At 49.1% G+C, this 22,954-nt stretch overlaps 1 long non-coding RNA gene across 1 annotated transcript in view; it reads right to left on the minus strand.

Moving 5' to 3' along the window:
• The window catches only part of LOC132251156 (uncharacterized), a 49,137-nt gene extending 29,521 nt beyond the window's left edge, over window positions 1-19,616 (minus strand). Inside the window, exon 1 of the long non-coding RNA XR_009463027.1 lies at window positions 1,040-19,616. This is a non-coding gene — a long non-coding RNA (uncharacterized LOC132251156). The remainder of the gene's footprint in view (window positions 1-1,039) is intronic.
• Window positions 19,617-22,954: the final 3,338 nt, after the last annotated feature.

Raw genomic sequence — 22,954 nt, forward strand, 5'->3', positions numbered from 1 at the left:
GAGCAGTGGAGGTATACTCCTTTTTGGAGATTGCCCCCCACTTCCACCAGGTATACACCACCTTTTTGGCAACCAGGCATTCCTGGACATCCTTGGTGAGCCAGGGAGGCTTTTGGGCACCCTTACCCACCTTGCTTCTTGTTGGGATCGTCACCCCTTGCGCCCTGAGTATCGTCTCCCTAAGGAACAACCACTCATCTTGGGCACTGAGTTCCCCTGCCCTCGAGGACCCCAGCACCTCTCTCACCAATCTCTTCAACTCTTTGAAGTTGGCCCTCTTGAAGTCTAGGGCTACCACCTTGCTGCAGGCCATTGTCACCCTGCACTGGATGATGAATTCCAGCAAGCGATGATCGCTATCACCCAGGTGGTCAAGGACCTGGAGCCCCCTTACCAGATCATCGCCTGTGGCTAGGACCAGGTCCAACAGGGCATTTCCTCTGGTGGGACTGTGCACCTCCTAGGTTAAATGGAGGTCCTGTTTCTTGGCCAGGAACCTCCTGGAATGGTCCGACCTGACTGACCGCTCTTCCCAGCAGATGTCCGGGTAATTTAGATCACCCATGACAACTACATCCCTTGCCTTAAGTGCCTCTGCAAGGTGGCCCAAAAATTCCCGGTCCAGCTCCTCCCCTTGGTTGGGGGGTCTGTAGTAGACCCCCACCATTAAATCCCTCTCCCCACGACCCCCTTGTATCTTGACCCAAAGCACTTCAGCTTGCCCCTCATCTGACCCCATTTTGCTGGCAGAGGATGTGTATTGCTCTTTGACATAGAGCGCCACACCCCCTCCCTTCCTTCCTTCTCTATCCCACCTGTAGAGCCTATAGCCCCTAATGCTAACTGCCCAGTCGTGGGATGAATCCCACCACATTTCTGTAATCCCTTCTATGTCTGGGTTTGAACTGGCTATTCTGAGGGCAAGTTCCTCCTGTTTGTTCCCCATACTCCGAGCATTGGTATACAGGCATTTAAGGTCTTGTGTAGCTGCGCATGCCACCCCCCGATTAGGAAGACTATCTGGGCCCCTGTGTCTTACCTGGGCACTCCTTGCTCGTGTCACCTGTCTTGCTCGGGTGGTGCCTCCATGCCTTCCTGCGGCCCCCTCCCCCGGTGAGGCTAGTTTTAAGCTTGCCGTATGAGATCAGCCAACCTGGAAGAGAAGAAACGCTTGCCTTTAGAAGAGAGGTGAAGCCTATCCTGCCCCAGCAAGTCCCCCACCCGAAAACAATGGTCATTATCTAGGAACCCAAGGCCCACCTGGTGGCACCAACTCCGTAAGCATTGGTTGACCTCGCCAATGCAGGCCTCGTGTCGCTGTCCCCGCCTACTCACTGGAAGAAGAGAGGAAAATACTACCTGTGCCCCTGTCTCCTTAAGCTTGGCCCCCAGAGCCTCGAAATCCTTCATAATGCAGTTAGGGTTTCCCCTGGCCGCTTCATTCATTCCCACGTGGATGACAACCATGGGGTACTGGTCTGCAGGTCGGACTCATGATTGTGGGTACCTCTGTTCTGGGGTTCCCCACTAGAGACACTTGAAAGATGATTTTCAAAGAAGTGTTCAGCATGTAGAGAAAGTATCTCTGGGATATTTTTCAGAACGGCAATTCAGAAGAAAAGATTAGTCAGAGTTAATATATAAAAATGTGACCAGGAATTCCTGTCACTGCAAAAGACATTGTGCTGAACTGGTTACAACTTAGGATACAGGCAGGATATCATGCTTTTAACTGCTAAAGTGATTGAGTTTTAAGCAAGTGCTATGTGAACAGAAGTCAGCTTTAGAGCCATCCATGTCAGCATTGAGGACAAACTTAGCTCCAAGAGTTGCAGGATGGGTAAGTGTGGCAGGGCAATGTTGGTGCCTGCCACTTTAAGGGCAGTCAGGCAGCTACCAGGTACCTGATGGTGACAGCCATTTTAGAAACCAGATATAAAGAGGCTGCAGTTTTCTGTTCCCAGGGAAGGCAAAAACATTGCCTAGCTGAGATGCAGCAGAAACAACCCAGGAGGTAAGAGCAAGAACTGATGAGGATGGCTAGGAGGCTCTTGGTCCTGGGCATGACCTAAAACTGCACCCTGCTGGGAGTGGGTGGCTTGATGGGGCTCCCAGTGGTGCAGAAGCCCCCAGGAAATACCAGGCCAGTTACCACCCCAGTGAAAGGTGGGTCAGGGTGCCTTAATAACCCCAGCTCCAACATCCCTGGTGGGTGAGATCAAGAAAGGGGGGCCCAGGCTCACTGAGGAGCACTGAGGCAGGGCCCAGGTTGGTGGAGGAACCTGTGGCAGCATCCAGACTCTGCAGTGGAAGCCTGAGGCTGCATATAGGAGCCAGTGTGAAGCTCTAGGGGGGGTGGGGCTCTGAGCCTTGGGGAGCTATTAAGGAAGCTCCTGGGGCCAGGGATAAGGGGACTGCCCAGAGAGGGCTTGGGGACAGGGCTCAGAGCCCTGATCCCAGAGTAGGGCTTCTAGCCCCAAGAGTGTGGAAGGGGTTGGAGCTGCGAGGAGCCCCGAGAGTTGGGAAGGGGTTGGAGCCCCAAGAGTGTATGTGCAGGCTTGGACCCTAGTGTGTGGGCCCAGGGTCCAGTGTGTGTTGCTTTGTGTGTGTGTACAAAGTAAACCCAGTGTGAGGGTGTTGGGACGAGGAGTTCCAGTGGGAAGTGAGAGTCCTGGTGAGACTCTGGATGTTGGGTCTCAGTGCTAGTTAGCTGGAGGAAACACCTGTGAGGCTTGGGATTCAGTGTAGGGGAGGAAAAGAGCCACAGATAGCGCCCCCGCTGGGATCGGGGTGGAAGAATGAACAGCCTCCTGCTGGTGTTATATCTTAATCATTTTCCAACAAGGTGTAGTAAGCAAGAGAGCTGGGCAGTTAGCTCAGAAACTGGTGGGCAGGCCAATGTCTGACTAGCTCTGGGAAGGCCCACTTGTTACAGCAAGGTATAAATCAGGGTTGTCCAACTTCTAAATGGTCAGGGGCCTTATGCGGCGTGGGTGTGGTGGGGACACCACCATGGAAAGAAACTTACCTAAGGAAGGAGAGGCAAGGAGCCAGTGGGATGCCACCAGGAACCAGAAGTGCAGCTGGAATGGGGCTGCTGAGAAGAAAAATGCTGCGCTAAAGAAAAGATAAAAACCCACCATGGGCCAGGGGAGAGCTGGGACCGGTGCCGGCATGAACCCACTTTATGGTGACATGCCAATGCCGATTCTCCAGCCGGCCCCCTGGGGGGTGGGACATAAAATCCTCGCCAGATGAGGATCACAGAGGATCAGATACGAATCCTCTGAAGGGCCTGGAGTGGCCCAAAGCTGTTTGCAACCCCTCAGAGGGCATGTGGTGGCAGCCCCAGAAGGAGCCATACCTGGATAAATTAAGCCCAGGAGGGCCTAACTACTGACTAGAGATGGAGAACTGGATCATGGATACAGCTAGCCAGGAGTGGGACGATGTCCAACCTGAGACAAAAGAACAAAAAGGATCTGTGGGCAGCCGTGGACCCAAACCAAAGGGAGACAGAAGCACACCAGGGAGCAAGGTAATCCAGGGCTGGTAAAAGTGTAGTGTAGTTGATGTACGGCCTAAAGTCAGATGGTACACCATCCAAACTGGACTGTACGGACTTAGAAAGGGGACAACAAGAAAACCTATGCTGTGCCAAGTACCCCTGAAACATGGAAGATGCCGAATTTCAGCCAATTTTGGATTTTAAACTTCATTGCAGAACAACAAAGAAGTTTTTTTACCTCCCTGCCTCCCATCTGACACCTTCAGGGAAGAAATTCTACCTGATCAACACATCAAAGAGCTACTCAACACAGCTCACAAAGACACTCTCATGGACCCAGAGGGACAGACTTCCATCTTCAGCTCTCTCTGTGCAAAAATGAAGTTTATTTCCTACCTATGGGGACTTTTTACTATCTTGTACCATGTACACTTTTCTCAGAGCCTGACGAAGGGACTTTGATCTTGAAAGCTTGCAGAAAAGGACAATTTTCTTGCCATTTTCCAGTTGGTCTAATAAAAGGTATCATTTTGGAACCAAGAGTTCTAGTTTTTTGTATGTCTTTTTGAAACTTTTGAAACATTTTGACTACCCTTGTTTTATTTTGAGGCTCTTTCAAAGCCCTTCATTTCAATTTTGCTGTTTTGAGCTTGAAATGAGCCAAAACAGCATCAATACAAAACAGCCAGGAAAATTTTTCACAGCCCTACTAAACATTTGAAGATACCAATCCCTTCCTGCACTTGCTTTCATCCAGCAGGCTGAAGGGGGACCCACCTATGTTGCCACCTGGTCACCGCCTGCATACCTCTTTGCTGGGCAAGGGCAAAGGCAGGCAAGCTCCGCACCTCATAATAGCTGCCCACACCCTGGAGTTTCCTCTGTGCCACCACCACCAGGCACCTCCTTCCCTGCTCGGGGCTCAGGACAAGCCTGGCACTGTTCACCTACTGCCTTGCACCTCTGCCCGACTCCCGCTTTTCCTCATCTGGCCCCTCTTTCGGCCCTCCACACTTTGCTGTGCTCCCAGCACCCTCCTAGGAGAAGATCAGTAGAAACAGCCCTGGCCCCTGACTTTTTTCCAGTTCTGGAAGTTGGATCATTCTGACATGGTACTAAACAAATGCTAAGGTTTAGCAAAGAAATTTCTCTGAAGACACAAATGTTCTATTTCTTACTGTTTTCAAGCTATTCACATGTAAAGAGTGTTATGGACAGACAGACACACAGACAAATGGACTAAGCCCTTTATATATATAGACTATTGTTGAACAAATACAGTGGTTGTAAAACTAGACATTCCTATAAAGAAACTGCATTGCATGTTTTTATTTATAATGAGAATGAGTTAGCGGAAGGTTAATGGTATTTACTAGCTAGGGAATGTGTTTACGTTGTCTTTAGGAGTCCTCAGTTGTTATATTTTAGTTACGTGCAATGTCTCCTTTTAATATTGTTGCTCTCCTGTGAAACTCAGCTCTCACAGATTCCTGTGCCTGTTGGTTCTCACGCTCTTCAGTTTAGCCCTCAGGCCAATGGCAAACTCACAGGAGTCAGTGCTGCTAACACAGTTGTCGTTTTCCTCTTCTCTTGTAAATATTACTCCACCCACAGTGACAGGATGAATAGCCAAGGTCTTAAGACACAACAAAAATTCACATTTTTTTATGGCCTTATCTATACACAGTATAAATAAAGGCAAGCATATAAGGGAATTGTCCACACACAGCTTTGTTGGGGTTGGTTTTTTTTGTAGAAAATGATTTAATTAAAGCAGTAAAACCCACTAGTGCAGACACATAAAGGCATAAAGGTGCTTATATTGCCTATGGGAAATAAGCTATATCTGTATAAGCATCTTTGGAATTAAGTCCACACAAGGGGGTAGTACTATTTAACTGTAGCTATTTTTTAACTATATAGTTAAAGAAATAGAAAAAAATTACAAAGACTAGGCCCAAGGGATGAATGGGATCCCTCCATTCTATTTTACTGGAATGAGCCTTTCTCCCTTTAAACAATAGAATAGGCACCTAACTGGTATAAGGTAGTTTGGGTCAGTTTCTCTTGCCTTTTTTTTGAAAATGATAAAAAGTAGTTATTGGCCACCTCCAAACAAAAGCCACAGGGCTGAACTGGTGGCTAAACAATCCATATTTCATTAGTTTGTTCTATGAGTGTCTTTTTTTTTTTTTTTTTTAAACTATGGTGCAAATAGAAGGTGTGGGAGAAGGAAAAGCTCTGTCATGGATATATGGTGACATTCTGCAACCCTGACGCAACTATGCCCACAGAAGTGAATGAAATTAATAATGTAAGTGCTACTTGCCATGAGGAAAAGCTGCAGAAGTGGATGCTACACTAACCTAGTGAAGGGGAATCCAGAAAAATGACTGGGACAAAGTTCTCTTCTCCCTGCCAACCCTGCCCCTACAACATTTGTCATGATATTAAAAGACAGATTTAAGGAAAAGTTGTACAAAGGGGAAATAGACAACACTGCCAATTGTCAGGATTATCAGCATTACACTGAGAACAACTGGAGTCTCTCTGGGGTCTTTGCAGTTCGTCTTTAACAAACCACAACTAATGAAACTCCAGGAGGAGGTAACATTGCATTTCAGAGAAGGACCTGTGGGGAAAATTAGATTTTAAAGCATTTTATTCTGTGGCTTAAGAGGGACTGGTGTATTCTACACCAACAAAAGCTGAAAGCTTGGTGCTTTGATATACTATTATGTGAAACAAAATAGATGTGACCTGGACATTTATTATTATTTATTTGTAACATAGAAACAGCTGAGATCAGTGTCCCATTATGCCCCATTGTACAAAAAGAAAAAATGACCTTACCTGTCCAAAAGTACTTGTTAGACTCTGACTCCATGCGGCGCCCAAGGACTAGGAAGACGACGATCCAATTGCTCATGGATCCTGTTATTCATTACCCAGTGCAAGCGGGGAGCAAACACCAGCACACATTGCTCACAACAGCTTTATTCAAAATGGAAACATCTTCAGACTAGCTCACAAAAAAACCCAACAAACCAGGGAGCCTCCCTGAACATTTTATACACCTTGGTTCATACTCATTAACAATTACTCTGCCTATGTATCTCCTTCGGTTCCAACCATTTCTCCTCCCATCTCAAGCTTCACCTCTGTTTACTGTTTGCATTCTTAGCATGGTATTGCCTATGCATTTCATTCATTTACATGCCTGTCTGCTAAGAGCGCATGCGTATGACGTTGACCTCTGCTCCTTTCGGTCACTTGCAGTTTCTGGCTGGTTCTTTCTGATTTTCTTGCTGACTTCAGCACCATCTCCAAGGCTATACTTCTGCTTTGTCCCCTAACGATAGCCATTGGTCTGTATTCTATTTTTAGACAACACATCATGCACTTTGCACCCTATCCTTTTGTTAGGAATCCACTTACTTAAACATTAGGAAAGTGAGTAACTTTTAATATATCATCCAGCCTTGTGACTAGCAGCTTTTGCTGAGACACAGAAGCCTTCATTCATCTGCACACTCAGTACTCCCCAAAATCCATATCATAACCCTAACAGTACTTATAAGCTATATAGGAAAGAAAGATAAATTGAGGGAAAAATAACTATTACTATCCCCACTTTACAGCTCAGCAAGTGGGGCATGAAGAAAATAAATGACTTGTACTAGGTCATACAGGAAGCTTGTACCAGAAGCTGACCCAAGTCTCTTCAGTCCCAGTACAGTGTCTAACAATAAAGACATCCTACTGAACAACTTTAGGACCTTCTGTATCTTCATATGCACAGAAGATAAGAGATCAGTATACAGAAAAACAGAATTAATTTTGCATCATGGCTTATGCTGTGGCAGGGAACTGTTGGCGCCTGCCACTTTAACAGCAGAGCCAAGCAGCCAGCAGATGCTTGATTGTAGTGGCCATTTTAGATCTTTGGCTGCCTATACAATTAGAGCAGTTCACTGCTGGCAGGCCAGGCGCTAACATTGCCTGGCTGTAAGGCTTCATGCAACATCCTGGAGGTAAAGGCAGGAGCTTAAGGGGATGGTTTGGAGGCTCCTGGTCCTGGGCATGACCTAAAACTGCACCCTGCCAGGAGTGGGTGGCCTGGTGGGACACTCAGTGGTGCAGGAGCCCCCAGGAAATGCCAGGCCAGTTATCACCCTGGTAAAAGGCAGGTAGGGGTGCCTTAACCCCAGTCCTCACCTTCAGATGGGTTATGTAACATCGGAGGTAGTGGGGCCAGGCAGAGCTGTGGCCACCTGAGCCCTGTGGGGTACAAGACCCTGAGGAGGAAGAATGGGGGCCAGGCACGGCTATGGCCACCTGAGCCCACTGGGGAGGGAAGCCCTGTGGCCCCAGTGAGGGGGCGGTGTGGAGCCCAAGTGAAGGGAGTAGGCCAAGATATGTCTTCAGATACCTGAGGCTGTAGTTTTGGCCAGAGGCCGAGTAAGTGGGCTCAGTCTGAGAGATAGAGGTGAGTCCTGGCCCCGGTAAGTCCTCCATCACTGGGAGGCTGAGTGTGGGTCAAAAGTGAGACCTATATTTGAGCACAATGACCTGCTGCTCCGGGGGGGGAGTGAGAGTCCCCGTGAGACCCCAGAACACCAGTCATGGTGTGAGTTAAGAACGCCCCAATGAGGAGTGGCCCCAGAAAGGGGGCGGAGATGAGGAGCCCCACTTTGGGGAAGAAAAACCAGAGAGCTGGGATCCCTGTATGTCTGAGGGTATAGAGTTGCCCCAGGAAGGGGCCAGGACAAGCTTAGACCCAGGCAAGTAATTGGCTGGCCACTACCCCGGTGAGGCTCATGGGAGAGACCCAAAAGATGGTACATCTGCCACCCAAGGTATGAGCTAGCTAAAGCCTATGGCCTAAGGGGCCCGCTTGAAGAGGGAGCAAGGCAGTATAAATTGTTGACGCGTGAGAGAGACCCTGTGAGAGAGAGTGTAGTGTGAGAGGCCCTAGTGAGAGGAGGGCGGTATGAATGTGTGTGTGTCTGAAGTCTGACAATGAGGCCTAAGCTTGGCCCAACTGTAGGCCAGGAGCATTGTCATCTAGATGCCATCTGCGAGTCTTGGGCTGCAGTGTAGGGGAGAAACGGAGTGGTGGATAGTACCCCCTGGCATTGAGGCAAGAATGGGCAGCCTCCCACCTTAATTAATATCCTAATTAATTAACACGGGGGACACAACGGTGGGAGTCTACTACAGACCTCCCACCCAAAGTCAAGAGCTTCACCAGGAGTTTGCCCAGGAACTGGCTGAGGCCAAATGCTCCAGGACCATGGTTGTCATGAGTGACTTCAATTACCCAGACACCTTGTGGGAGGATCACTCAGCAAAATCCGAGTGGTCGCAATGATTCCAATTGTGCGTGGATGACCTCTACCTGACTGAAGAAGTCTATGGGCCAATGAGAGGTAAAGCGCTGCTCAACCTGATACTGGCTACTGGGAATGACGTAATTGGTGACCTAGTGATCGATGGGAAGCTGGGTGACAGCGACCATAAACTGATCACCTTCACCATCTGCTGTAAAGCTGGCAAGTCAGTCAGCAACACTGAAGTCCTTGACTTCAGGAAAGCCAACTTTGACAAGCTCAGGAGGCTTGTCAGTGAGGCCCTAAGGGACCACGACCCCAAGGGGAGGGGAGTTCAGGAAGAGTGGTTGCTCCTCAAGGAAGCAATCCTCAATGCACAAGCTAATTCTATTCCATCTTGGAGGAAAGGCAGCAAGAGGGCACAGCAGCCCAGGGATCCAGCAGACCTCCTGAGGCTAAAAAGAAAGGCCTAAAAAAGATGAGGAATGGGATTCAACTCCAAGGAATGGGTGGGGATTCACCTCCAAGGAATATTCCGCCAAGGAGGAATATTCTGCATTGGTCCGGTCCTGCAGGGAGCAAACCAGGAAAGCCAAGGCTGCAACTGAACTCCAACTAGCTTTGAGCATCAAGGACAATAAAAAGTCCTTTTTCAAATATGTGAGGAGCCGGAGAAAAAGCGAGGGCAAGATTGGACCCCTGCTGAACCAGATGCGACAACTGATGCCCCAGAAAAAGTCAGCCTATTAAATGGATACTTTGCATTGGTCTTTCATCAGTCCCATGGGACACCCATGCCCACTACAGAACAGGGAGGTTTGGGTGAGGGAGATCCCCTGCCCTCCATCAATGCTGACCTCGTGAAGGAACACCTTGAGAGGCTGGATACCTTCAAGTCAGCCGGCCCTGACAATCTACACCCCAGGGTACTCAAGGAGCTGGCGAGCATCATAGCCCAGCCACTGGCATGGATCTTTGAAAACTCCTGGCACTCTGGTGTAGTGCCCGAAGACTGGAAGAAGGCCAATGTGGTGCCTATATTCAAGAAAGGGAGGAAAGTGAATCTGGCAAACTATAGGCCCATCAGCCTGACATTTATCCCAGGGAAGATCTTAGAAAAGTTTATTAAAGAGGCCATCCTTAATGGACTGGCTGACGCCAACTTCCTGAGGGATAGCCAGCACTGGTTTGTTGCGGATAGGTCTTGCTTGACCAGTCTCATTTCCTTCTACGACCAGGTGACCTATCACCTGGACAAGGGAGAAGAGATTGATGTCATATATCTTGACTTCCAAAAAGCCTTCAACCTGGTATCCCATGATCACCTCTTGGTGAAACTGGCCAACTGTGGCCTTGGGTCCACTATGATCTGCTGGCTGGGAAATTGGCTCCATGGTCTGACCCAGAGGGTAGTAATTGATGGAAGTCAATCATCATGGTACCCTGTGACCAGTGGGGTCCCCCAAGGCTCTGTCCCTGGACCCATATTGTTCAACATCTTCATTAATGATGTGAACATTGGAGTCAGAAGTGGACTGGCCAAGTTCACCGATGACACCAAAATTTGGGGCAAAGCATCCACACCTGAGGACAGGAGAGTAGGTGATCCAGGCAGACCTTGACAGGCTCAGGTATTGGGTGGATGAGAACCTGATGGTGTTTAACGCTGAAAAATGCAAGGTTCTCCACTGTGGGAGGAAAAACCCGCAGCATCCTTATAGGCTTGGCAGTGCTATACTGGCTAGCACTATGGAAGAAAGAGACTTGAGGGTCATCATTGACCACAAGATGAATGTGAGCCTGCAATGGAATGCTGCAGCTAGTAAAGCGACCAAAACGCTGGCTTGCATCCATAGATGCTTCTCAAGCAAATCCCAGGACGTCATTCTCCCCTTGGACTCGGCCTTGGTGAGGCCGCAGCTGGAGCACTGCATCCAGTTTTGGGCTCCACAATTCAAAAAGGATGTGGAGAAGCTCAAGAGAGTCCAGAGAAGAGCCACACGCATGATCAGAGGTCAGGAAAACAGACCTTACGACGACAGGCTGAGAGCCATGGGGCTCTTTAGGTTGGAAAAGCACAGGCTCAGGGGTGATCTGATGGCGATCTATAGGTTTATCAGGGGTGACCACCAGTATCTGGGGGAATGTTTGTTGACCAGAGCACCCCAAGGAATGACGAGGTCAAATGATTAGAAACTCCTGCAAGACCGATTCAGGCTGGACATAAGGAAGAATTTCTTTACTGTCTGAGCCCCCAAGGTCTGGAACAGCCTGCCATTGGAGGTGGTTAAAGCACCTACATTGAACACCTTCAAGAGTAAATTGGATGCTTATCTTGCTGGGATGCTATGACCCCAGCTGACTTCCTGCCCTTCGGGCAGGGTCTGGACTCAATGATCTTCCAAGGTCCCTTCCAGCCCTAATGTCTATGAAATCTATGAACAACAAGGCATGGCAGGAAAGACAGGTGGGGAGTGTGCCCAAAGGCAGGTGGGGAATCTAACACTGGCTAGTCGGTGAGCCCCACTTAGCCACAATGCACAGCTGAGAAAATCCCATGCTTTTCAGGAGCTGAGTGAATATACTCTATTGCATCAGTAACTAATTCATCAGTATTACTGTGCAAAGTAGGGCAGTCTCTTTACAACCTGAGGACCTCTATGAATGTGGTTAATAAAAGATTTCCATATGATGATAATCTTTAGTTACAGTCATAGGAAATATTTAAAATGTTCTAATCAACCCTGACTCTTAGGTACATTCAAAAAAGGAAAGAAGAGACATAATAATTATTTATCTTTTGCCTGAAAGGTAGTGGAGGAGGAGAGGGTGTTAAGTAGATGTAGGAATCTGCTTTCAGCATATAATTCACATTTTAACAGCTCAGACCCTTTCTATGCAACTGTTAATATCTCTAAGAAAAGTCCTGGCAACAGTGTATAGATACATAGTCACGTTAAACCAGATTTTAATCTGAATCACACCATTGACATCAACAAAGTCATTTTTGCTTTACATCAGAATAAGATTAAGGGAATCAAACCACTACAGCAGAATGTGTTGTATGTTTATGGGATCTTTTTCTTCTCTCACTTACACTTGTAAAAATCAAGAATAACTTTACTAAAGCCAATGGACAGAGTGGTAGTTAGCTATGTAGAGTTACACTAATATAAAACTGGGAGAAAATCAGAGTCTTAGCCATTGTATATAACTCATTTTTTTCATTTTCTGTTATCTTAAACCAGAAGTATTAAAAAAACCCTCAATTCTAGAACATATTATAGAGTTATACAACAACTGCTAGAAGGCACATCACAAGGAAGCAGCCCAGGGTTGCCATGTCTCCTGTTTATCTCCTAGAGTGCCCATGTCACAGTGTTGTGGCATTTATCACCATACAACACTAGTATTGAGTAGGTCATTAAAACTTAGGTCTTTTTCATAGACTAGCTTCCTTATTAGGTATGCTATGGGGCCTCTGATATAAGAACCATGAACCACCATCTTCAGGTATTTCATATTACAGTCTCAGACACCTGCAACAGTCAAATCTGTTGGCTGTCACTGCAAACGTCAAATTTAGGTCCTGGTCCTGTAAACTCTTATCCTGAAAACGCTTAACTTTTATTGCCCTGAGTGTTTGCATTCATACATAGTGTTTGTAGGCCTTAATCTTGCCCCACAGGCCTAACTGCCCCTTGTCCTGCAATTTAGATGCAAATCCATTTCTGTTCCCATAAGTAACATCTCCTTTTACAGCTCTATACACTATTTACACTGGAAATGCTAAATCAAGAAGTCAAAGCTAGAGGAAATATTTATGTTAAGAGAATAAGTCATCAGTCAGTTCAGCCTTGCTGAGCTAATACCTTTCCTATCCATCTTTGTCTTACATTTAGTCCTGCCATGTCCTTACCTTCTTTAGGTCTTTCCTTCATAGTTTAATGCCTTAATGTTCAGGCCCCTTGTAATTAGTGACAGGCTTTCTTGCCCTTAGCCTCCTTCTTTAAGGATGTAACAGGGAAGTCAGCAAATATATCAATATCCTTCCAACAGTCAAAGAGAGCTATTACATACAATGCCCTTCCTTGGAGATATCACATGGAATATGTGGATTAGCTTCACACAAAGCAACCTCTGGATGGCATTCTTGCTCTACACAAACTGCTTTATTAATACTCATCATGTTTTCAAGAACAATTTTAACAAACTTTAGATGGTCACTTCTAACCCTTGGTAAGAATGAGCAGTGCATAAAGTTGCCTGTGGTAGCCCTGCACTATGGGTTTTCTTCCTCTCCAGTTATAGTAAAGTCACAAAATGTGATCCTCCCTTTGGTAATTTGCAGCCTGCTCCTTTATTTTTGCTCTTATTTTCCATCGTCTTTCTCATATTTTTTCATTTTTGTTTTTTTGCTGTTTTCCTTTTTATACTCAATTTCAGAGAACTTTTACTTAAATTGTAATCTTCTTGTAAACTCATAGGCAATGGGGTTCTGATCTGTTGACTTCAGGATTCTACTATAATACCAAAAAAAAAAGGTTAAGCCTATTTGACTTTGAAGAGGACTCTCAAGAGAAGTGCTGAGTTTTTATTGCCTTGGACCTCTATGAAATATATTGTTGCCCTTTTTCCTAATACCAACTTCCCATTCTGCCACCAGTGTCACTTGTACCACGTTGGGATCCCAGGGGCAGTCATGACGCCCCCTAGTGGCTCTGCAACCATGCCCTGCTCTACCCCTAGGGTGCCTTCCCTTCTCATCTGCCATGCCTTGATGGAATAATAATAATAATAATAATAATAATAATAATAAATAATAATAGAGGAAGGCTGCTCATGGGCCTCTGCATGGCTCTGATTCAACTAAACCCTGGGCTAAGAGTCCCAGGCCCCTCGCTGGGTGCCTCTTGTCTCAAGCCCCTTGCTGGGCCTCTCTTGTCAACCATGCCCTACTGGGCGCATAAAACCTTAGGGTCTAATTGCATGGCTCCAATCCTCCTGTACATCATATACTCGTACATCATATACCTGCCAAACCTCGCGGGTATTACAGATGTTCCACTGTCAGGGCTTCAGCCTCCTTGGCCTCTGCCCCTTTAGCTAGGCCTTCTAGCCGGGGCCCACCATATCAGACCTGGAATTTGCCCTTTTGGGGCACCGGGCCCTTGGCCTCTGTCAAATTTCACCGTCTCAAGAACCGGGCCCCTGCCTGGCTCTGTGACATTGCACTATGCCCACTCCAGCCTCTATAGTTACTTGGGCCTTGGCTCAAGGTGACTTTGTGTCCCTTGGGAACTAATGGGACCTCCATATACATCCCTACAGTCCCAACCTAAACTGCCGGTGTAACTATAACATAACAACAGTGGAAGCAGCCCTCTGCCCCTTTAAGAGGGCAGACCTTCCCCCACCCCTTGTGCTAGCATACCTCCCTGTCTGGATTCCTTGTGAACTCCCTGAACCTCACTATTCCTGCAGGCAGCAAAGCAGATAATCTAGAATCCCTGGGTAGCTCTTCTGAGCAGGAGCTCCCAACCCTGCAGCTGTCAGATGTAGACTAGCTTGACAGCTCAGGCTCTGAGCTTATATCTTCCCAGGACCCTACTTCCTTCCAGTCAGTAGGCTGCCTGGGCTGCCTTCACATGCCTGCTAATCATCTTGATCGCCTTTGTTGGTCCCAAAACCTGAAGCTGCTGTATCCTGTCTAGGCTGCAGAGCTCTCTGGCTGGGCTGCTTTTACCTAAAGGAACAGGTAGACCCAGGCTCTCGGTTACATGGCTCCTTTGATGACAGAGAATATATATCCAAGCTGAGTTCCCAGAGGAGAAATCAATGGCATGAGTTTGCATATACACTAAGTGCACTTTATATTTTCATGTGTGTACTAGTATATAGTATAAGAATGTCAAATTGCAGAGCAATCTTACCCTAACACCAATTCCAAGCATGCAACTCAACCCAGGAACTGATGCTGATCAGACACAAAACAGAGAGAAAATTGTCCTGCTGCTTGCGTAAGTCCCTCTCTCCCAAAGCTGCCTCCAAAAAAGCCTTTTACAACTCAAAATAGCAACTCTGCCCAGAAGTCCAGACTTGCTTGCATGATAAAAAAAGAATTAGGAAGACCGTCTTGTGACACCTGCAAAAAATACCGTTACAAATAATTTTACGCTTACAGGAGAAAGTGTTAGAATACATATACAGCTTATTTCCCTTTCTAGCATAGGGCTTTATTTAATATTTTGGGCTGTACTTTACAGAGTTTGCACTAAGGGCTTTTTTAAGATCACAGGAGACTTTAGGGTTGACTTAATTGGGCATGAGTGACTGTATCTCTAATTTTTTCTAAAGTCATTTCTATTGACTTGTTAACTAAAATATTGTTCCTAACATGTCCATTGAAGTGCATGCTTTCATTGGGCTGTGCAAAACAGCACTGTTTCATTTTGAATTCTGTTCTGCTGTTTCAACAGGACAGTGTTTCATTTTGAGTTTCATTTTGTTTTGAAGCACTGTTCCATTTCATTTTGTCAAAACTGTTTCGTTGTTTCACCGCTGTTTTGATGTTTTGCCTGTAGGCTATAATGGGCCTATACCTTTGTCGTTTTTTGGCAGATTTGGATGAAAACAGCAGGGATGGTATGCTGTCAACGATATTTCCAGTATAGAGATATCTTCGCAACACAATACATATCTCTATCCAAGTGCCCTGATGGAAACTACAAACAACAACTGTGCACCAGAATGAGCTCACACCAAAAATCTATCAAAGACAAGAACAGAACACCAACTATCTCCAATATCTCAGGCCTGATCCTCAAAGGGAATTTACACACCATTTTTCACATATGAGCCAATGAACTGCTCTGGAATTCTGACACACTACAACCCACCAGACATCTGACTTCCCAAGTGCCTCTCCACTTTTACCTGAGGTGCTACATCCCCCTTCCTGTCCCGCCCCACCCTAGTTTCATAGTTGGTAGGGTTGGAAGGGACCTGAGCAGATCATCAAGTCTGACCCCCTGCCATGGGCAGTAAAGAATGCTGGGGTCAAATGACCCCAGCTAGGTGGTTATCTAACCTCCTTTTGAAGACCTCCCAGGGTAGAAGCGAGCACCACACTTCCCTTGGAAGTTGGTTCCAGATCCTAGCCACCCTGACTGTGAAGTAGTGCCTCCTGATGTCTAGCCTGAACCTACTCTCAGTTAACTTGTGGCCGTTATTCCTAGTTACTTCTGGTAGTGCTCAGGGGAACAGGGGCTCTCCCGTTCCCTGCTGGTCCCCCCTGGTAAGTTTATAGATGGCCACCAGATCCCCTCTCAGCCTTCTCTTGTGGAGGCTGAACAGGTTCAAGTCTGGTAGCTTCTCCTCGTAGGGCCTGCCCTGCTGCCTCCTGATCATGTGAATGGCCCTCCTCTGGACCCTCTCCAAGTTGTCCACATCCCTCCTGAAGTGTGGCGCCCAGAACTGGATGCAGTACTCCAACTGTGGCCTGACCAATGTCACATAGAGGGGGAGGATCATCTCCTTGGACCTGCTCGTGATGCATCTGTGGATGCATGACAAGGTGCGGTTAGCCTTACTGACACGTCCTCACATTGGCGGCTCATGTTCATCTTGGAATCAATAATGACTCCAAGAACCTTTCCTGCCTCTGTGCTGATGAGAAGGGAGTTCCCCAGCCTGTAGGTATGCTGCTGGTTCTTGCACTTGTCATTAATAAATCCCATCCTATTCTCATCTGCCCACCCCTGTAACCTGTCCAGATCTAGTTGTAGTCTGTCCCTCCCTTCTAGCATGCCCACCTCTCCGCACATCTTAGTGTCATCCACAAATTTGGACAAGGTGCTTTTCACTCCCTTGTCCAAATCACTGATGAAGATGTTAAACAGTGCGGGTCCAAGGACCGAGCCCTGGGGGACCCCACTGCCCACATCCCTCCAGGTCAAAAATGACCCATCCACCACCACTCTCTGGGTGCAGCCCTCCAGCCAATGTGCAAATCATCTGTTTGTGTAGGCACTGACACCACAGTCACCTCATTTTTTAATGAGAATGGGGTGAGAGACAGTGTCAAAGGCCTTCCTAAAATCCAGAAAGACTACATCCACCATGACACCTGCGTCTAGTGATTTTGTGCCCTGGTCATAGAAGGAAACCAGGTTGATCTGACAGGACCTGCCCCTAATGAACCCATGTGGGTTGCCCCTAAGCATAATCTCCCGCAGATGTGCTTCTGGATACTTTTCTCAAAGAGCTTCCCCAGGACCAAGGTAAGACTAATGGGCCTATAGTTACCTGGGTCCTCCTTCCTCCCTTTTTTGAAAATGGGGACCACATTGGATGATTTCCAGTCCTCTGGAACCTCGCCAGAGCACCATGAGTGCTCATAAAGCTGTGCCAGGGGTCCCACAATGACCTCTGCCAATTCCCTCAGCACCCTGGGGTGGAGATCATCTGGACCTGCTGATTTGAACATGTCCAGCCCCACCAGAAGTTCCCTAACTAGGTCCTCTCTGATCCTAGGCCTGGCTGTGCCTCTCCTGAGTCTGTCGGGAATCCCGATGGGGGGGATGTCCCGGTCCCTGCTCAGAAAAATGGAGGCAAAGCATTTGTTAAAGAGGTCAGCTTTATCATCTAGTGCAACCACCAGATTGCCAAGCATGTCCTGCAGGGGCCCCACATTACCTGGTGCGTTCTTTTTACTCCCTATGTATTTAAAAAAGGACTTCTTGTTATCTTTGATCCTGATCACTAGTCCTAGTTCTGTCTCCGCCTTAGCCTTCCTAACAGCCTCCCTACAGTCTTGAGTGATGGAGGTATAATCCTCCTTGGTGATGGCCCCTCCCTTCCATCAGGTGTACACCTCCTTTTTAGCTTTCAGACATTCCTGAATGCCTTTGGTGAGCCATGGGGGATTTTGAGCATTTTTGCTCTCTTTGACTCACATTGGAACTGTCACCCTTTGGGCTCAGAGGATCATCTTCTTAAGGAACAACCATCCGTCTTGGACTCCCAACTCCTCAGTGCCTCCCCAACTAATCTCCTTAACTTATTGAAATCAGCCCTCCTGAAGTCCAGGGCTGTTGCCTTGCTGCAGGCCTTTGATACCCTGTGCTGGATGGTGAATTCCAGTAGGTGATGATCGCTATTGCCCAGGTGGTCAAGAACCCGCAGTCCCCTCACCAGGTCCTTGCCTGTGGCCAGGACCAGGTCCAGCAAGGCATTTCCCCTAGTGGGACTGTGCACCTCCTGGGTTAGGTGGAGGTCCTGTATCTTGCCTAGGAGCCTACATGACTGGTCAGACCAGGCTGACTGCTCCTCCCAGCAAAAGTCCGGGTAGTTTAGGTCACCCATGATGACCACATCCCTTGACCTAACTGCCTCCGCAAGCTGACCTGAGAATTCCCAGTCCAGCTCTTCCCCCTGGTTGGATGGTCAATAGTAGACACCCACCATTAACTCCCTTTCCCCCTGACCCCCTTGTATTCTAACCCAGAGCACTTCAGTCTGCCCCTACTGTGACCCTGTGCTGTTTGTTGAGGACGTGTATTGCTCTTTGACATAGAGTGCCTCACCGCCACCTTTCCTCCCCATTCTATCCCACCTGAACAGTCTGTAGCCCTTGATGTTTACTGCCCAATCATGGGTTGAATCCCACCGGGTTTCAGTGAGCCTCACTATGTCCAGGTTTGTGTTAGCTAGCAGGAGGGCAAGTTCCTCCTGCTTGTTCCCCATACTATGAGCATTAGTGTAGAGGCATTTAATGCCTCCTATGGGTGCATGCACCCCCCCGATCCCAGGAATATCTGGACCCCTGTCACTTACCTGGGTACTTCCTGTGCTCACCACTTGTCTTGGCTGGGAAGTGTCCTCGTGCCCCCCTGTGGCCCTATCCCCCAATGAAGCTAGTTTAAAGTATGCTGTATGAGATCAGCCAATCTGGAAGAGAAGACACACTCGCCTTTAGGGGAGAGGTGAAGCCCATCCCACCTGAGCATGCCCCCTGCATAAAAATGTGGGCCATTGTCAAGGAACCTGAGGCCTGCCTGGTAGCACCAACTCCAAAGCCACTGGTTGACCACTTCAATGCAGGCCTCATGGCACCGTCCATGTCTACTTACTGGGAGAACAGAGGAGAATACCACCTGCACCCCCATCTCCTTGAGCTTGGCCCCCAGGGCATTGTAGTCCTTCATGATGCTGCCTGGACTCCTCCCTGCCATGTCATTTGTTCCCATATGGATTAGGACCGTAGGGTACTGGTCTGAGGGTCGAATGAGGTCCAGGATCATGCCTGTAACATCCTGGATCCAAGCCCCAGGCAGGCAGCAGACTTCATGTGCCATGGGGTTGGGTCGGCAGATGGGACCCTCTGTTCCCCTCAGGATGGAGTCTCCGATGACAAGGACTCAGTGTTTCTTCCTCATGGTGTTCTGTCCTTGCTCAGACCATGCTGTGCGTAGAGTGGCACCGTCCCCACCAGGGGCATTCACTTCAACCTTCTCCTCCAAGGCTGCCAATGCCTCGAATCTGTTCCCCAGTTGTACTTGGGGAGCACCACCACGCTAACCCGAGCAGCCCTGGTTCTGATGGTCACCTTCTGCCATTCCTCTACTGTGTGTCCTTCCTGGGAAGTCTGTCTGTTGGAAGACTGATCCTGCAGAGAATGGAAATACATGTCAATCTCATCCTCCACAGCCCTGATCCCCCATAGTCTGCTCACCTCAGCCTGAAGTTCCCTCACCTGTTCCTCCAGGGCCCGAAGTCAGGTACAAGAGGGACAGGCAAGGGAGCCTCCAGACCCTTCCCCCACCCATGGCCTCTAGGTCCCCACCAGGCAGCCCCCACAAACAGAGGTGCAGGGGACCACCGACCCCACCATGGGCTCCATCTGGGTGGAGGCCTCAGAGGAGCCCAGGGTAGGTGGCACCACTGGGGCAGGGTCCCCAGCGGCCACCCTCCACATTCTTACCACCAGGGCATGGTCCCTAGCAGCTGCTCCCCGTGTTCTTGCCATATCTGTGGGGCTGTGAGTCTTCCTCTATCTCTTGCTGGAGAGTCCTTCCTGGCTCCTGCTGCACACCCACCTTGCACAAATGCCTATGCGCCCTTACAGAGCACGCCTGTTTGCACACACTGTTCATGCAGCTCCCTGCTGGCTCAGTTAAGAGGGATCCAGGGGGCTCCCCCCCTGGATCTTCTACAGCTGTGCTGGCTTCCCTGCCCCACTTACCTTTAGAGGATCCACCACTGCTGCCTCTGCCTTTGGTGATAAGTACAGGGTGCACACGTGTGTTGGAGGCACACATGCACCCACTCCGGACTCAAGCCCCAACTGCCAGAGGCTTGATCCAACTGCTGCTTTTAAGGGCTGTGGTTTGAATTACTTGCACTAGCCCAGCAGCCAATCAGGCCACTCTGGCCTGGCTCAGCCAATCAAGCCACTCCGAGCTTCCCCGGAACAGTCTGCCAGCAGCCCTGCTCCCTGTGTCTCCCTCTTGCAGGGAGAGGCCCAGTTCCTGGGGTGGCCACAGCTGCTGCCCCAGAGATCAGCCTCAGGGCAGTCCCCCCTCACCCAGGGGGAAGTCTCCCCCATAGCCGGCTGCCTGCCTGCGCCTCACAGAACATGCCTGTTTGTGTGCTTTGTTCATGCACAGCTCCCTGCTGGCTCAGTTAAGAGGGATCAGGGGCGCTCCCCCTCCAGATCCTCTACAGCTTTGCTGGCTTCCCTGCTCCACTTACCTTTAGAGGATCCACTGCCACTGCCTTTGCCACTGCTGGTAAGTACAGGGGGCATACATGTGCTGGAGGCACACGTGCACCCACTCTGGACTCAAGCCCCAACTGTCCCTCACTCCCTGATGCTTGCATTTCCATTTTCTCTGACTGGCTTTCTTACCTGTATTGCATGCTAGCCTCTGGTTTCTTTACTATTCCTTCCACCCAGGAACAACACACGCACCAACTGCAGGTGCTTCCTCAGTCTGACAAAAGCTTTTTCAACCCAAAAGCTGGGATCCCAGGCAGCTAAGCTGAGCTCACCTGGAGTCTCATAACTCCACTGCAACCAGCAAGCCTCAGGCCTATCAAAGACATGACAGGTCTGGGCTTTCCCCAGCCAGGAGTGCATGCATGTGTGGTGGCTGGAAGTTATAGAGCCTCCTACCCGCCTTTCACCAGGGGGATCCTTGGTCCTGGCATTTCCTGGGGCTGCCATGCTGCTGACAGTCCCACCAGGCCTCCCGACACTGGCAGAGTGCAGTTTTAGTGGTCATGCCCAGGACCTGGGGCCTCCACCTTCCCCATAGCCCCAGCTCATACCTCAAAGTTCATCCTGGCACAGGAGCTCAGCAGGGACATGTTCTTCCCTTGCTGGCTGGTGATGCAGTGAGTGGCCCTCCAGCTCTGAGAGCAGGGCATTATATGGTTATAAAAACATGAAAAAAGGAAATAGGTATAGATGGAGTGAAGAGGGTGGTATTCATTCCATCTGCACCTGTAGCTTGGGGAACCCCAGCAGCGGGAGGTTCACCTGCCGGAACACCAGCTGCTCCACCAAGCCAGAATCCAAGGAGATGCAGTGGGGTGTCACTACATCCTCAGCAGTGCTGAACACCCTCTCACTTGGAACACAGGTCAATGGACAGGACAAGTGTTCCCGGGTAACTGTGGCCAGATCTAACCACATCTGACTGTGGCTTGTCCAGTAGGCCAAGGGGTTGCACAGCAGCAGCTCCATGTCCTAGGTGAGATTGGCAGCTACCAAGGCCTGAGTGATACATGCCTAATGGTGGGGTCTGGTGCCTCTGAACCCCATCATGGAAGCCATGCCCTTGGCCCACATTGGCAGCACCTGTGGTGGAGGAGAAGACTGGCTGGTAGATGGCATGCTGGCATGGGACAGTTGATCCCCATCTTCCATGTCCCTCTGCCTCCACCGTTCTGCCTCCCTGACTCTCTTCACCAACACCTCCATCCACTGATTCAGTCTTTAGCTGCTGTATATGTTTCTCTTCACCCTCAGTTCACACATGGTGGCCAGCAGGTGGACTGTACTGGACCACAAGGGATCAAGCCATTTCCTGATGCCCATGAACAATGCGGGCCCCCAATGGCTGGTGGGGCATGGTGATGGGAGTGCAGCAGTGGTAAGCTGGGAGCTCCCACAGATGCCACCAGGGTTGTGGTGGTGAGCGAGGACCAGGGGTCAGCAACCACCCGCCTTTTTATAGGGAGAACACAACCATGCTCAAGGGGTACATGTGCACCCACATGCACCCCCTACATGTCACCCCTGCTGATGCCCTCCTTCAGCCACCTCACCAGTGCCTACACATCTGATGATAGCGGCTTGCCCCAGCTAGGAACACTGATCCCCTGGAAGTTCTCCATTTGGCTCTGAAGTTTCCTGATTACAGGGATCACCTGGCTGAGGAGGGCATCGCCAGCACTGAAGGTCTTGGTGGCCTCAAGGAAGGACCTGAGGACCACCAAGATCTGGGAGATGGTATTCCATAGGGCTGTGTGAAATGTCACTGTTTCAAAGGTGTTTTGATGTGTTTTGAGCTTGAAACACCAAAATTAAAATGAAACAAAATCCTTCAAAACAGCTTTGAAATGAAACAAGGTTGCTCAAAATGTTATGAAAGTTTTGAAACGTTTCAAGTTTCAAAGCTGGGTTTGGCTTCAGCATCAGTCCCAACTGGCAGTAGCAGCCTCCTATCATCCCATGCAGATCCAGGGGCTGCACCTCCCAGGACATTTTTGGCATAGCCCCCAGCCCTCTCAGGGGGCACCAGTCCCTGGACCTGTGCCCCGGATGACAGCATGGCGTTGCTGCCAGCTGGGGCAAATGGCAGCACCCATATTCCTGATGCTGGGTGCGGGCTGTGCCCAGCTCCAGTCCCAGCTGGCAGCAGCAGCCTCCTGTGATCCAGCAGGCAGATTGCCCTCCCCGCCCCACACTCCCAGAAGAAGTTATCAAATCCCCACAGCCCTCCTGGGGGGTGTGGAGGGCCCCCAATCTGCCTGCTCAATCACAGAAAGTTGCTCCTGCCACCTGGGATGGTTACAGAACCAATCTTCATGGCGTTGGGTGTGG

Source organism: Alligator mississippiensis, chromosome 6 (assembly GCF_030867095.1).
Source record: "Alligator mississippiensis isolate rAllMis1 chromosome 6, rAllMis1, whole genome shotgun sequence".
NCBI classification, from domain to species: domain Eukaryota; kingdom Metazoa; phylum Chordata; order Crocodylia; family Alligatoridae; genus Alligator; species Alligator mississippiensis.